The sequence below is a fragment of the Homalodisca vitripennis genome, chromosome 4 (assembly GCF_021130785.1).
Source record: "Homalodisca vitripennis isolate AUS2020 chromosome 4, UT_GWSS_2.1, whole genome shotgun sequence".
NCBI lineage: Eukaryota > Metazoa > Arthropoda > Insecta > Hemiptera > Cicadellidae > Homalodisca > Homalodisca vitripennis.
The window spans coordinates 77,520,039-77,534,552 of record NC_060210.1 but is presented as its reverse complement, the minus strand read 5'-3'; the positions used below and the strand labels follow the sequence as shown (position 1 = coordinate 77,534,552).

Genomic DNA, 14,514 nt, shown 5'->3' with positions numbered 1-14,514 from the left:
ATTTATTCGTGCTATTATTAATTTATTGCAATAAAATAATTTAAACTACTTATTTCCTTCCGTAGTGTTTTATTGTATTCCGGCAGAGTAATAGTGAAATATTTCAACATCATCTTAATCAGTATTACACTAATGTTATTGGGACTACGCGTAAAACGCAAGTTTCACTCACATATACACATTTCCTACAAAAATCAAACATATACCACGTTCACAACTAAACGTTTAAGAACGCTATAGAACTCTTAAGATAGGCTTAATATTCCAAGAATCTAATAGTAAATCCGTGTATACAGTATAATACTAAATGTCAGTTACCGCCTGCTAGAAGCTGTTAGAATTATAAAGATTCCATGAGTGAGAGGTTAACACTGAAATAACATTTTCATATTCCTGGAATAGATTAATACTGTAAATATTTATCTTTTATAATTTCTTGCTTTCAATTTCCGTGTCAAATTTATATTTTTGTTATATAATACATGATATATTGGCTGTCTAAAAAATTAATATATATATATATATATATATATATATATATATATATATAATTAAAATAAATTAAATTGTGATTAAAGGTAATTGAATATACTATTATTGCTAATTACAATTATTAGTGTATGAAGGTAAAAATCAAATTGTCAGCAAAGTGTTTTTATCATTTTCGCTAAAGAGGAATCCTTTTTTTATTGCAGTAAGGATACATATCCCTTCTAGCGTGTATATGAGCCAAAAGTTTCTTTCTTGAAACTAGCATTTCTTAGTAATAATATTCCTATACCCTATTGTATTTATCAAAGCTATTTCATACCTATATCTCATCAAAATTATCATAGAAGTAAGAATGTAAGATTGATGACTTTTGCTTCAACCCAATAATACAGTATGTGTTCAGCCAATGTTAATAAGAAAAAAGTAATTTAAAGTGAAAGCTCTGTCTGTTTCATCGACCCCTAAACGTCACGTCGTAATTATTATTTAGCGTAACTTGTTTAAATTTTTAACTTAACTTAAACATTTTATGCACGAAAAAGGATTTCCCTTGAAAAATAAAAAGTATCAATACAAATTTTAGATTTTAAATTAAAACAAGTGTGGGAAGTAGTAAACAATTTTGTAATACCTACACCTTATGTAAAAGAAAAATCTAAATTGTTGTTTTCTTTATAGTTATTAAGCATGTTATAAGCAATTACGAAATGTTCATTCGCAAGTGTAAAAATACCTATGCAGAATGTAACAAAAATCGTTAGATATTTTCCAAATATAAATTTTTGTTCGATTTGTTCGCTAGATTTCTGCAGGTCAGTGGGTAAGGGATCGTCAATCCGGTCCTAATGCTAAAATAACGCGAAGATCCAAATCTTTTTGAACAGACTAAGCTTTTAAGATAATGAATATAGAACAGAACTAGATATAGTCGGTATGAAAATATAAGAGTACGATAAGAGTATATACTACTTCGTGATAAAAGCAATGATGAGATAAGTCTCGCTGTAAACATTACGCTCGTTTAGTTCTTATCCCAGTACTCGTGTCACTCTATGGGCGAGGCGATTCCATGAAACCGGTAGTTTTCCAGTCTCTCTCATTTAATTGGTTTCTCTTAATACTCTCTTACAGCAGTACTACAGAACTCGACACCACAGTTCTCACATTATCCTTCTCTTGGAATTGGTGTGATCAGATTGAGCAACTGATTATTACTCTAGTCATCGGCCATATCTCTACGCCTCTTTCGGACACTTTATTAAGAAGATAGAGAGGTTTACCTTTTTCAAAACATTGAGAGATTAAAATTCCTACCTGACCTATCCTATTTGAACTTTTCTCGGTAAGTTTGTACAAGTTGAGACTTCTAGTTCTCGGTTTAAAAAATAATTTGCTTCATTACAGTTTTTGTTTCCAATACTTTACAGTATGAGCCTGACGGTAACATATTTCTGAATATATGCATCCCATCTTCAGTCGTATGAAGCGTAAAATGAACATCGTGAATTATTAAAATTCACACATACACGTAATCAGTCATTATTTTCGCAAGTTACATGCACTATAAACAAATCAAAGGTACTGACTACGATTGCAACACTAATGTTAAAATGTCATTTTAAAGGTTGCAAACTTATTCACTATTCAATATAACCACGACATATGTTTGTTTAGTAACAAAAATGTAATGTTTAGTACAATATGTATATAATAGGTACGTACTGAGCAAAGATGAGACGTTTTCTCTCAAAATAAATTCATACAAAGCTTAAAAATGTTAAGAAATTTATGTTTTAATTGAACAAGTCACAATACATGGCCTAACATACGTAAATGTTTTATATGTACTAACAAGCTTAATATTTGCTTCAACGAATGATTGTTTCGTTGTACCTGTATGTATTCTAGATAATACATGTTTAAACAAGTATGTGAGTTCTTTACTGTATTATTAATCAATTAAAATCTCTTTATTGTAATGTTAGAATATTATAATGTAATCAATCTAAAATACTATGACGGTATTTTATAGAATTTTAAATTTTCATACGAATAAAATGTAATTAAAGTAATATAATATTTACGGTTCTCCGATATGAAATAAATAACATTATTTTGCCCAAACGTTTCAATCACTCACGTACATTACTGACCATCACATTAGCTATAATATATAAGTCCACAGAAAACATGAATCATTTCCGGTAGAATGAACTAAAAGTTCACATGGAGGTTTTAAAGCGGTTCCGGTCCACGAGGTTGATGCCAATAACCGCTGATTAATGGGAGCATCAGGCGGGGGAACCTCTTTGTTCCTGAATATCTTGTGAGTAATGAAAATTGTGTTAAAATGTAGTTAACGTTTGAATGTCCATGATCAATGTAATCATAGTTTTGTACAGCAAACGGTGTACTCAATCAATTGTACAGTACGTTAGTTTGGGAATTTCTATATGACTCATAGTCTATCATACACAGGGTCCTTTTTAACTTAGAAGTTTTGTTTATACCTTGAGGAGAAAATGTTTACACTAAAAGTCAACCCCCACTCAATACACCCCTTCTTTTTCCAGCCTAAAATTTAAATATTCAAATAACATTGTATCCCCATGTGGCTAATGAAGTAATAGGAATTAAAGAGAAACCTTCTCATGAATACAAAAAGTTAATCGGACCAAGGTTTTGAGGTATTTGGCTACTTTTAAACGATTTGCCTAATTAAAACTTGTTCACAAAAAGGTTTATATTGTAATATTCTTTGAACCGGCATATTACATGGAGCACTGTGCAGTTTATATCGTTAAGATCCATGGGTGACTGAGAAGGGAGGGTCTAATTTTTACCAATTTAAACCACAGCAAACGTATAAGTACCTCTAGCTCGAATTATGCCTTGACGTTAATTTTATCTAAGAGGTTAGGGCTGTCTGGTAAGTTCAGACGATTAAATAACAGTGCATCTTGTATTCGACATCTAGCTTTGAGTATAGACGTATTTAAAAGAGTAGCAACATATTGTATGGAAACATCTGTGTTCCCAAACAAACGTCAATCATTACCTCTAGCCTAACTTCAGCAGTGTCAAATAAATTTTTGACATGGTTGAATTTTCATATAAACCTCCCCATTGAAGTAGATTTTTACCGCATACTCCGTATATATATAAGTTTTTTATAAATGAAGATGCAAGTACAAAAACACCCTGTATAGTATAATAGTACTTAATGCCGATGCTTTAATGGGAATTTTGTTTACGTTAATGAAGTTTACGTAAATGTGATCATAAAAGTATAATCTAGTTTCCAAAACTTTTTGTAAATGTATAGCAAAAATAATCAGCCAGGAAAGATTTTCGAAACAAAAATAAGCCTTTATGCAAACAAGGCCCAGTAAAAATGTCTATGTAAACTTTCTGCACAGTAGGACTAGTAGTTTTTATGTCATTGAGTAAAACACACACACACACACACACACACACACACACACATCAATATATTTTAAAATAATAATACATATTTTTTTCTATCATAATAGTGACCCACAAAGCAAATTTAAAAATATTCCCTAACGCTCAGCCATATGCGGCGGATTGTCTTCAAACTCAATGTTGCCTATTTATAAATGAAGATTCATGCAAAAGTCTATAAGTCAGTTGGCTTTTGAAATATCGTCCGTACAGACAGGCAGTTTTAAATTTTTTTCTTTGCTAACTCTCAGCCGATTATACACGTTTTGAATTCTTTTTTCAAATGTTTTAATCCTAATGTTCTCATCGGTAAAGCATTGTACGACACATCACCTCTCTTAGGCCAAGAATAGAAACAGGTTTTAGCTTCTCAGATTTTAACGTACCAGAAGACATTTAAAATTAAAAGAAGTTATTGAAGTTATGTTTAGAATATTATTGAACAAACCTTATCCCGACCACGTCAACGATTGCGGTCAAAATACCTGTCAGTCAATCGCAGACTGATACAATCATATTGGCTGCCTCATAATTATTCATCTTTTGATTGATGTATATTACTCTGTCATACGGTTGGTTCATTCATTTATAGTATAGCTTATATCCGATTCTCATCGTCTTCACTTACGTAGTTTTATTTTTTTTATATATCCAATAAATGACTTACGTACATAGATTAAGTGTGAAAGATATACACCTTTAATAAGGATATTGCTCAGTTAATAATTTTGCAGAATGGTTCATTTAATTTTAGTAAAAACTTTAAGTCAATGAAACGGATAGTAACAATTTAAGACACACAGAACATATTTGTCAATTTAGAACAAAAGAGTTTAACTTTATTTAGTTTTCCATATTTTAAGTGGGGGTTTTCTATATTTTCCTATGAGGTGTTTTACTCAGTTTTACCAAATCTTTTTCGAGAAAGCTACCTGAATCCATTAGCAAATATTTCATTTACCTCCCAGGAATTTTACCCATAACCAATTACCAATAACTCCCTCGCTACGATACATATAATATTTTTTGTTGTTGTTATTTTTAATTCCCTTGGTTTATTTTTAATAATGTCCCGTATTACTTAAAACATGGTTTCTCGACATACCATACTGAAATTCTGTCTTTAATAGTGCCTAGAAGAGAAAAAACAAGCTTCGTGTTATATATAAAAAGGTAAAATGCACTACGTAGAAGCTACATACTATAAATGAAAAGCATCTTGTTTACCTGGTTCAACAAAATGCGTGAAGTTTTAAAGCTTCATTAAATTTTCCAAACTTCATCGTTTACTGTTAGTAAATTTACATCTGTCATTGTGTCTCCACGGTACGTAAAGAATATTTATGAGTTGAATACCCAGATTTTCTATGTAAATATATGTTTCCAAAGTGAGATTGAATTTGATTTTGCATAATTCTTAGACTTATGCAGGTACTAAGCTTGCGTGCAATTGTAAATTTAAAATTCTTGCTCAGACAAAATCAGTTATATACATCTAAAATTAAACTATTGTTATGTAAAAATGGATGAACTAATATTGAAGTTAGTTCATTTTCATGGATTTCGGCAATTCGTTCAACTTTCCTCCACACATTTTGAGGTAGCTTACCATTGCATTTGATGTATATAATGTAAAAATTGTTCTTTCTAAGCCTCTTATGTTCTAAATTTTTATACCGAACATTTTTTAATATTAAAATTGAAAACAGTAGCACTGTTCAAGGTGCATGTACACTTAGTAATTCATAAATGGCGAATAAAGTAAACTAGTTAATAATAATATTTGTTCAGTTCGATGAGACAATGAAATTCAATATATGTCGTAAAAAGCGAATATATACATATACAATTTACTTTACATGCATATTTTACATTTATATTTGTTTTTATAAATAATACATTATTACACGCAAGTACAGAGCAAGCGGTGCGTCTCGTCGTTAGGCCAAGGCTCCAACAAGTGGTGAAATTAACTTCATCAAGCTCGACTTCACTCCTTCCCCTCCTTCCTTTCCTTTACTGTTAATCCTACTTCCATTTACCTGTGACCTTTTCTTTTGTGGAAATGTGAGCGTTTGTACCTTGGCTCGGGAAAAAGTCTTGGAATTTTCTCTGGAATTTGCCAAGGTAAAAGCAATGAAGTTATTGATTAAACTCTAATTGTTTAAAATAATGTTGCCAGACTAAGATCTTGGACTTTCTTGATAATAATTAAAGATTGTTTACTAATCTAAGATATTTAAATATACAGTTTTTATACGTCCTATACCACCACTTTTTGTGCCTAAAAATGATGTAATTACTTCAATTTGACTTTAAAACTATTGCTTAAGTACATCTATATTTCTCGAGGTTATTCTTGCCAGTGCATTGCGTTTTGAATTATTAGGTCATTTACAAAACACTTATAAGCTTATACTCTTCGATATCTCTCTAATGACTATGCAAAGCTGGTGACAGCACAAAGTTGTTTAGTTATATTTCATAGAAATTTGCCTATTACAATCGGTCACAAGACGAACTATCCGGGAGATAATTTCTTCGATCATGAACCCCAGAATCCAAAACTACCATGTAAGGCTACAAATTTATGTATATAAAATAACATGTATGTGTGTAGGCTGATATGTTGGGTGTTTTGGTATATCTCGTAAGATAATGGGCATCTTTCAGCTAGTGGGCATACAAAGTTTTAAATATTATACTACATTATTTAAGAAGTAATTGTGAACACGATAACTACCGTAATTAGTCTGACTAAACGGCTGAAAATGTTGAGTATTTACATTTATAACTTGTAACTTGTAAATTGTAACTTATATACAATAAAATTTCATATACCAAACTCCTGATTTTTCATAAAATTATGAATAGTGGTTTATTTTTTAAGACATTTTGCCAGGCTGTTTTATGGTGGAGTATACACAACTTTGAAGCTATTACATCATATTGTACAAATTAAACACTACAATTGTAAATCAATCTTGAATTTTACATTTCCAGATGACAGCAACGTACGTATCTTACCTTTGTTAAGACGTTGAAGGAAATATTTAGTATATTGAAGCCTAAACATATAAAATTATTGTTTTAGTTATTTTTCACGTGGTTTCTAGCATGTTTTGAAAAAATTACTTGTACTTAATTTCAAGTTATCTAGAAAACAAATTTTGTTAATATTATATCATGAGGTTTTCGAGGTAAAACATGCCGCAGATCCGCTTGCTTTAAAGGGTGGCTGGAGGGAATACAGGTGAATGAGATTTTGTTATCTTACCATCAAATCCCTCTGGATTACGTATCCCAAACTCCAAAGAAAGGATTTCACATGTGGCTTATACGACCAAGGAGTTGTTCAAAAATGCAAATACAAATCATTTCATTCAGGTGGGTTTATTTCACCATCTGTATAAATGTGTTTACCTCGTGATTTATACCTTACAACTTGTAATTTCAGTGTAGAAACCAAACTTATTTCATTATATATCTCGTTGTTTACATCAATATAGGACACACTGTATGTGTATAACACTTTGTGCTATTCATGAGGAATATTCTTGGGAACATTTGTGACAACCACATACATTACGTGTACAATTTGACAATTTTATACATTACTTTATGTTTTAAGTTTTAGCAAATTTTGTCTATCATATTGACAATTAACTTTAAGTTATTAAAATATTGTTTTTTTTTATTAATTTACACTTATTTTCCTATGCTCAAAACGTATTAAACACCATAACTTTAAAAACTGATCATGTGTGAGTTTAGATGACACAAGATGATTTCAATTAAACGAATGAGATTGATAGCATGGAAATCGTAGAGGTTATAAGTCCCTTTAAGCCGAGGTTTTGAAGGCTTTGTGAAGGAGGCTGAGAGTATTCCAGACCCCGGGTCTTCACAAAGGCCCGGGGGTCACGTACACAGAAAGCAAGTAGACATTTGAAGCTTCTGTAGGTCTGCACTTTCTTTAGGCCGGAGATTTGCAGGAGACGGATGTTTTACCCACCAAAAATGTTAGGGTTGGGAATTCTAGAGGGATTCTTAAGTTCAGTCACTCGAAATACAAAAAGCCGTAACATCCCAATGGCTTGAAACTTCGAGATGTCTGGATTTCATAGAGTAAGGGAAACTTTTAAAAGATTACATCCTGACGCCAGTAGCTTCCAGACGTATGGTATGGTGTTCTCAATGTTAAGCAATTCTAAATTTCACAGCCAAGGAAGGATCTTCCTAACTTTTAGTTTCCAGAGACCGTGAATTTCCGTATGCCCAAAGCTCCTAAAGTAGGAATCTTTCAAAAGCCACGAATCCACAAAATATACAGAGTCCAGAACATTTAACGTCATAAAATGGTTGTTTTCCCGAGCCAAAAGCTTCTAGAAGAGGATTATATAAAGATACTGGAAGTTTCCAGAGGTTGTACAATAGGCTTTGTTAGGTATTATAAGGAAATGTGGATATTTAGGTTTCTCCTTATTGGGTATCCTATTCATTCAGAAACCGGAGGAATTTATTGTCTATGAGGTTCTATGATGACTTGTAAAGCACCAGTTTGCTTTGATCTGCAATAGATATAGAGCCGTAATTTTGTAATATATAATGATGTTTTATGCAAATGAAAATGTGGTTATTAGTTTCTGAAATAAATTCCAATTAGTAGCTGAAACAAACTCTTTTTCACTTGCACCTGAGAGATAAAGGAAATCTGGGCCGTATGATGTGTGAGGGGACGAGTGGCACGCGCACGGACTCGTTAGACCGACAGACAAGTGGTAAGATTAACTTGATCCTGTCTGACTTGTCCAAAATACTCTCTCTTCTTTTCCCTTCGTCACTCTTAATCCTGTTACTCTTAACCAGTGAACTTTCCTCTAACAAACCGGGAAAAGTCAATCCGATATTACTCACAGTAGACAGTTTAAACTTCGCCTGCCCACACACTAATAAATAGAACTTCGTGTCCGGACAAATTACAGAAGTTTACCTAAGTTGGTGTTTGTTTTTGACAATCTTCTACAACTGACGTCTTAGTTCATCTAGCTCTTGTGACGTTCTGCGAAAATTGCCACCTTCAGATCACTTGATTTTTATTACATTGAGCAATAAAACGTCAGTTAATACATTTGCAAGTTTAATTTATAAACTTAACGAACAGAAGAACCTACAAATTTGTTATTAATTCCCCTTTGTTGATATCCCTACAAAGTATAACAGACAGAATTTTCAGGTTAATAAACACAATTTGAGGTTATAATTCTGGTATGTACAGATTTGCTGAGTACAAAAATGAAATTTTATTGGCTACAAAAACTAAAAACTGCATAACATACAAACACTACATGTTTGTATTGAACTTTTAATATTTATAGCTTATCATGTCATACTCATACTCATAGTCAAGCTCTGTACAGCATAAACATGGGTTACATGTATAGCATGCGTTAATTACTCGTATATTAAAATTTTACCCTCCACTCTACATAAAAAGCAACGAAAAAATACAATATTGAATTCACACGTTTTCCTATCATTCGCTAAATTTTCTCACCTCCAGCGCCGGAGTGTTATCTCAAATGGCTGGTCTCTCAGTTTTATGCCAAAAACTTCTTAAGATTATAACATGCCTGCGACGCTAAAACGGGTTTAAGACAAGTTTTGAGCGCCTTGTTCAGCTTGTTGATAAAATGAACACCGTTCTGTGTCGGCCAGTTCGGTAGTTTTCCCTGCCTCTGGTCTCATATGAATGTAGGTCTTGGCCACTTGTCTTGACACAATTAAACATAGAAAACAGAATTGCTGCAAACATTTACAGGCACGGCAGGGTCAACAGTTGCAAATTTTGAAGGACTCTCTGCACGATTCTCTGAGATTCAAATGAAAGACTATACGAATCGCTTGTTTTTGCAGTCTGAATATTCTTGTCAACTGGTTGTTTGCACAAGCATCACATAGTACCATTTTATAGATAAGGCGTGGGTAAATCAAGCCATAATACATCGTCATCAGTACATGAGTAGGGCAATATTTTGGCTAGATTCTTCAAAACAAAAAATGCCTGAATATATTTTGGCCCAAACATTGTCAACATGATCATTTCATGTCTATCCTCGATCAAAGTGTATTCCAAAGAATTTTGAACTGTAGACTTTAAGTATGGAGTCTGCCAAAATAGTGAAAGAACTACACAGGCCAAAGAGCAAAGATGATGATATCTTTGATGTGCTCGTTTTGAGAATGAGGCTGTTAAAGTCTTGAACGCAACTGTTGATTTCAACAAAAACAAAGCTTTCTTCTAGGCGACTTCCAAAAGGCCTAAAACTGAAAAAACTAAACATTCAACCGTTATGAAAAATACAATTTGATTTTAAATAATATCAAACGTATTGATACCATAGTAGACATTATATTAATTAGATGACACATTTTAACGAAATCTAACTTGCAAATGTAATAATTTAGTAATAAAAAATGATACCTACTCTTTAAAAACTGTATATAAATATTTTTTAAGTAATACTAAATGAAATTATCTATATCATTAGGAAAATTTAGTACTCAGATCTTTCAAATTAAACCCTGGAGAACTCGAAATAGCGGAAACAGAAAATTGTCATACTTTGAAACTATTTAGTTCTTGCATTGGTTAAATGCAAATGAGGTTCATAGTAACAACTGAGTCGTCTTTCTTTGAATCGAGTTCAGTAAAACTTTTTCGAGCTTCATGTTGATAAACAGTTCAAATGGAGTTCTCACATTGAATACCTGTTTTCCAAATTAGCAAGCGCTATTTTTTTCACTGAAATGCCTGCATTCCTTATTTAGTAAGAAAATTCCTAGATCGGTGTATTTCTGCTGCCTATTTCCTATACGTAAATATGGGTTTTTGTTTTCGGGAACTCCACCAAATTCCTTCTTTAAGAATGGTTTTAATATTGCAAAAGACGGCGATTAGAATCATCTGTAGTATCAAAGGTTGGGAAAGTTACCGAGGTACCTTTCGCAAGAAAGGGTTCCTGATCCTCCCGTCTCTATTTATTTTTGAAGTATCGGTGTACACCTTCACAGTACCATATTGTGCGAGACTTACAACTATCAAACAAGAAAAAGCTTTGACAATTACAATTGATAATAATAATCTCAATAGAAATATTATGTACCCTGGTCTTATTGCCGTTGTAAGTATTCATGGACACAATGAGCTAATGGGAAACATCTTTAATAACCTTGTCACAATTAACCTAGTACACCAGCGGCTAGCTGGCTAGACCGGGTTCTGCTCTGACAGCGGAACGGTTCCACTCTCTGGCTGCATCCCTGTTTGTAAATTTCAATTTAAACTTACATTGTATAAAAACTTAGATGCATTGAAATAAAGAATATCCCTTCTGACTCAATCGGAAGATAGGTAGATAATATAATCAACTGATCTGCGTAAACATTAATTTATAATGTGACAACCACATTTTAATTACTTTTAACAATTTTTTCAGTGTGCCGTTCATACACTTGAAAACATAGAGTAAACTTGATAGTAATAACAATTTTTTGCAACCGCTGTTGAACACAGAGTAAGAAGGTATCTAGATAAGAAAATTAAAAGTTTTAATAAAAATATACGTTTAACTGTACATTTTAGCAAATATTAAGTATGCAGTGTTTGGTTAGTACTGTAATGCAGACTGTTATACAACCCATCTTAGTTGTGTTTAGACAGAAGTCGGGTTCTGTTACCTGTGTATGTATGTATATTTTCGTGATTGGGGAAACGAAGCAAAATGTAATATTATGGCACTAAAAATGAGAGACTAATGATGGTCATACCAATGCACTTTTTGACATACTTTCTTGATTTTGGCAGCAAGGCAAACTCAAAATTGGCATAGGAAATATAATTCATTCGTATCATTAGCGCTCATAAAAGTACACTACAAAATTGCGTTTGAAGGGGCTGCAGGTAACTTCTAGTACAAGGAGCGGCAAAGTGACGAGTGACCGCGTCGAGCGACGAAAAGTGTGTGGCGAGTATTTAAGATAGGCGCGTTCTAGAGCCCACAAGCGGTCAGCTAAGCAAAGTTTCGAGGTGGTTTTTTGCGATTCCTGCGTTGTTGTTCAGCGGCAGTTCCGTAGACGTTTTAATGTGGCTCCAAGAGGCCGAGTCCCTTCTCGTAACACCATTATGCTCTGAGTGAGGAACATCAGATCTACTGTTTCAACGTTACAACAGAAGTCGACAAGCCGTCCAAGGTTAGCCCGTATGCCAGAGAATATTGAATGAGCTTTGGAAGACAGTCCTCGGCGGACGGCCCGTAAACAAGTTGCTTCTTTGCGCATGACTGACCGCTCTCGTACGAACATTACACAAACAAACCTCGTACACTGGTCGAATTGAAAGTGGCCGTAAATAAAGAGGTTGCAAATATTTCTTCTGCAATGTTACAGAAGGGATTCGCAAGCTTCAGTGCAAGACTGGAAGAGTGCATGGTCAAAGAAGGACATCATGGCGTCTTCTTCAGATCTTAAACTAGCCGGTTTGATTAGTTTAAATTATTTTCATGGACACCCTAATGTAAATAAACAATAAAAAATCTTGTATCACTTGTTATTATTGTTATTGACGTGACAACGTCTTAAATTAGGTTGCGGCTCGGAGTCACTCATGAAAAAGTGTAACGCCCGGTAACGTTACGATGCCCGTCCAGTGGGTCCGCCGCACGGGATCCGCACGGGATAAAGCAGATAACTGTGGGTCCGCCGCACGGGATAAAGCAGATAACTATGTTTATTCGTGAAAATGTGGAGTGCTTAGATTCGTCATTTACAACAACTACAACAATAAAGGTAAATAATTGTACACTGATATTTCATTATCGTAAACTATGATTGATTGATTAATTGTTAGATTGACACAAAAGTTGAGAAACTGAGTTTATAGGTTATGTCATACTATTGACAAATGTTGATAGTGTTAAGTAAATTATTAGTTTAAATCACTCTGCAATCAATCGTAATTCAGTCGATTGAGAAGAAACAGCGCGTATTGCTAGTCAAACATTTAAAATAACAAATTATAACCTCTAACCTGTCATAACAGTGCGACCAAACAAACGAACTAAACTGACCAATCACCACGCGCGGAGTTAGAATTTAACTGTGTTTAGCAAGAATTTCAAATTCCAATTTTAGTAAATGTTTTATTCAACTTTACCATTTACAATAACATATTTTAATTAATTTCAAATTATGTACAATGTTTTAGTAAACAAAATATATTTCTATAGTTAAAATTTGTGCAATTCTTATTTTCATTCAATTCCTTGTTCCTATTGTGCAATTTAATAATATTCATATCAATAAATATTCTACCGAGAAAAAGACGTTGTCACGTAAAATCTTCGCCCGTAAAACCGACTTTACAGGCAACCATATTTTTTTTTTATTTTTAAACCATCAGGTATTTTTGTTGTACCTTGTATTTATATATAAACTTTCGGATTATGGTATTATTGGATTCTGATATTCACAATAGGACAAAATTAAAAGAATCTTCAAGGAAGTCCGTTAATGGCGATTGTGATAGGCAGCTTTTGTGAAATCTACCTAATAAGATTTTGTATTTGAAGAATATTGTTATAATGTTTAGCAGCTCAGGTATAATATAATCCCTATACTAAACACACAGAAAGAAGAAGCGGAGGTAGATGCGTTTTTCCTTGTCATTCTTCGGAACTTTATATTTGACTATAAAGGAAGTGCTTAGTTCTACTATAGTAGCTACTTGAAACATGATAATATTAATAGCTTAGTAACTAAAAATTCATAATACTGTAACTATATTGGAATTAATTGTTAATACTCCTATAAACATTCTCAGAGTAAGTAAGATTCGTAGAAAAGTCGTGATATTCACAAATGAGATGTTCATCAACACCCTTATATTAATTTATTATAATATTCCATTGCATCATTCGGTTATGTATGAAGTAAGGATTTTTAAAACTCTTTTATAATAATGATGAATCTATTATTATATAGATGTACATACTTTTATAATATAGTTTTTTACTATCTATCTCGCCATAATTGGTTATGATTTTTTGTTTCATACTTAACTTAATCTGGCAAAATATTATATATATACTTATTATACTTATATATACTCGTATATACTTATCTGACGTAGTATAACAAAGGAATTGGCTTGTTCTTATTTTATTATTCCTATTTCTTAAAACATGTTCTACGTGAAATATGGAATTTCACGACTCTCACGGCTTGTGTACACCGCAGATATACGATTTGTTTATTTATGCACTTCTCACGTACAAACGACTTCAAGAAAGTTTTAAAGAACTTCTTAAAATAATAATATAAAATTATTTAGTTTTCTAGTTTTTACTACTAGTTCAACAACTTCCATACTGAAACAAAGCAAATTCATTCTTCCTTTGTAAACATCCTGATGTTAATATATTGGAAAACCTTTGCTGATTTTTGTCTTTCCAATTAAATTCAGTAATGGATTAGATTATAAACAGGTAATATAAATTC

The 14,514-nt window shown here is 32.6% G+C and overlaps 2 protein-coding genes across 2 annotated transcripts in view; one reads left to right on the top strand and one right to left on the bottom strand.

Moving 5' to 3' along the window:
* The window catches only part of LOC124359568 (diuretic hormone 45), a 283,362-nt gene that overhangs the window by 226,800 nt on the left and 42,048 nt on the right, over nucleotides 1-14,514 (top strand). The window lies entirely within an intron of this gene.
* The window catches only part of LOC124361067, a 64,243-nt gene that overhangs the window by 48,621 nt on the left and 1,108 nt on the right, over nucleotides 1-14,514 (bottom strand). The gene's annotated exons all lie outside the window — the stretch shown is intronic.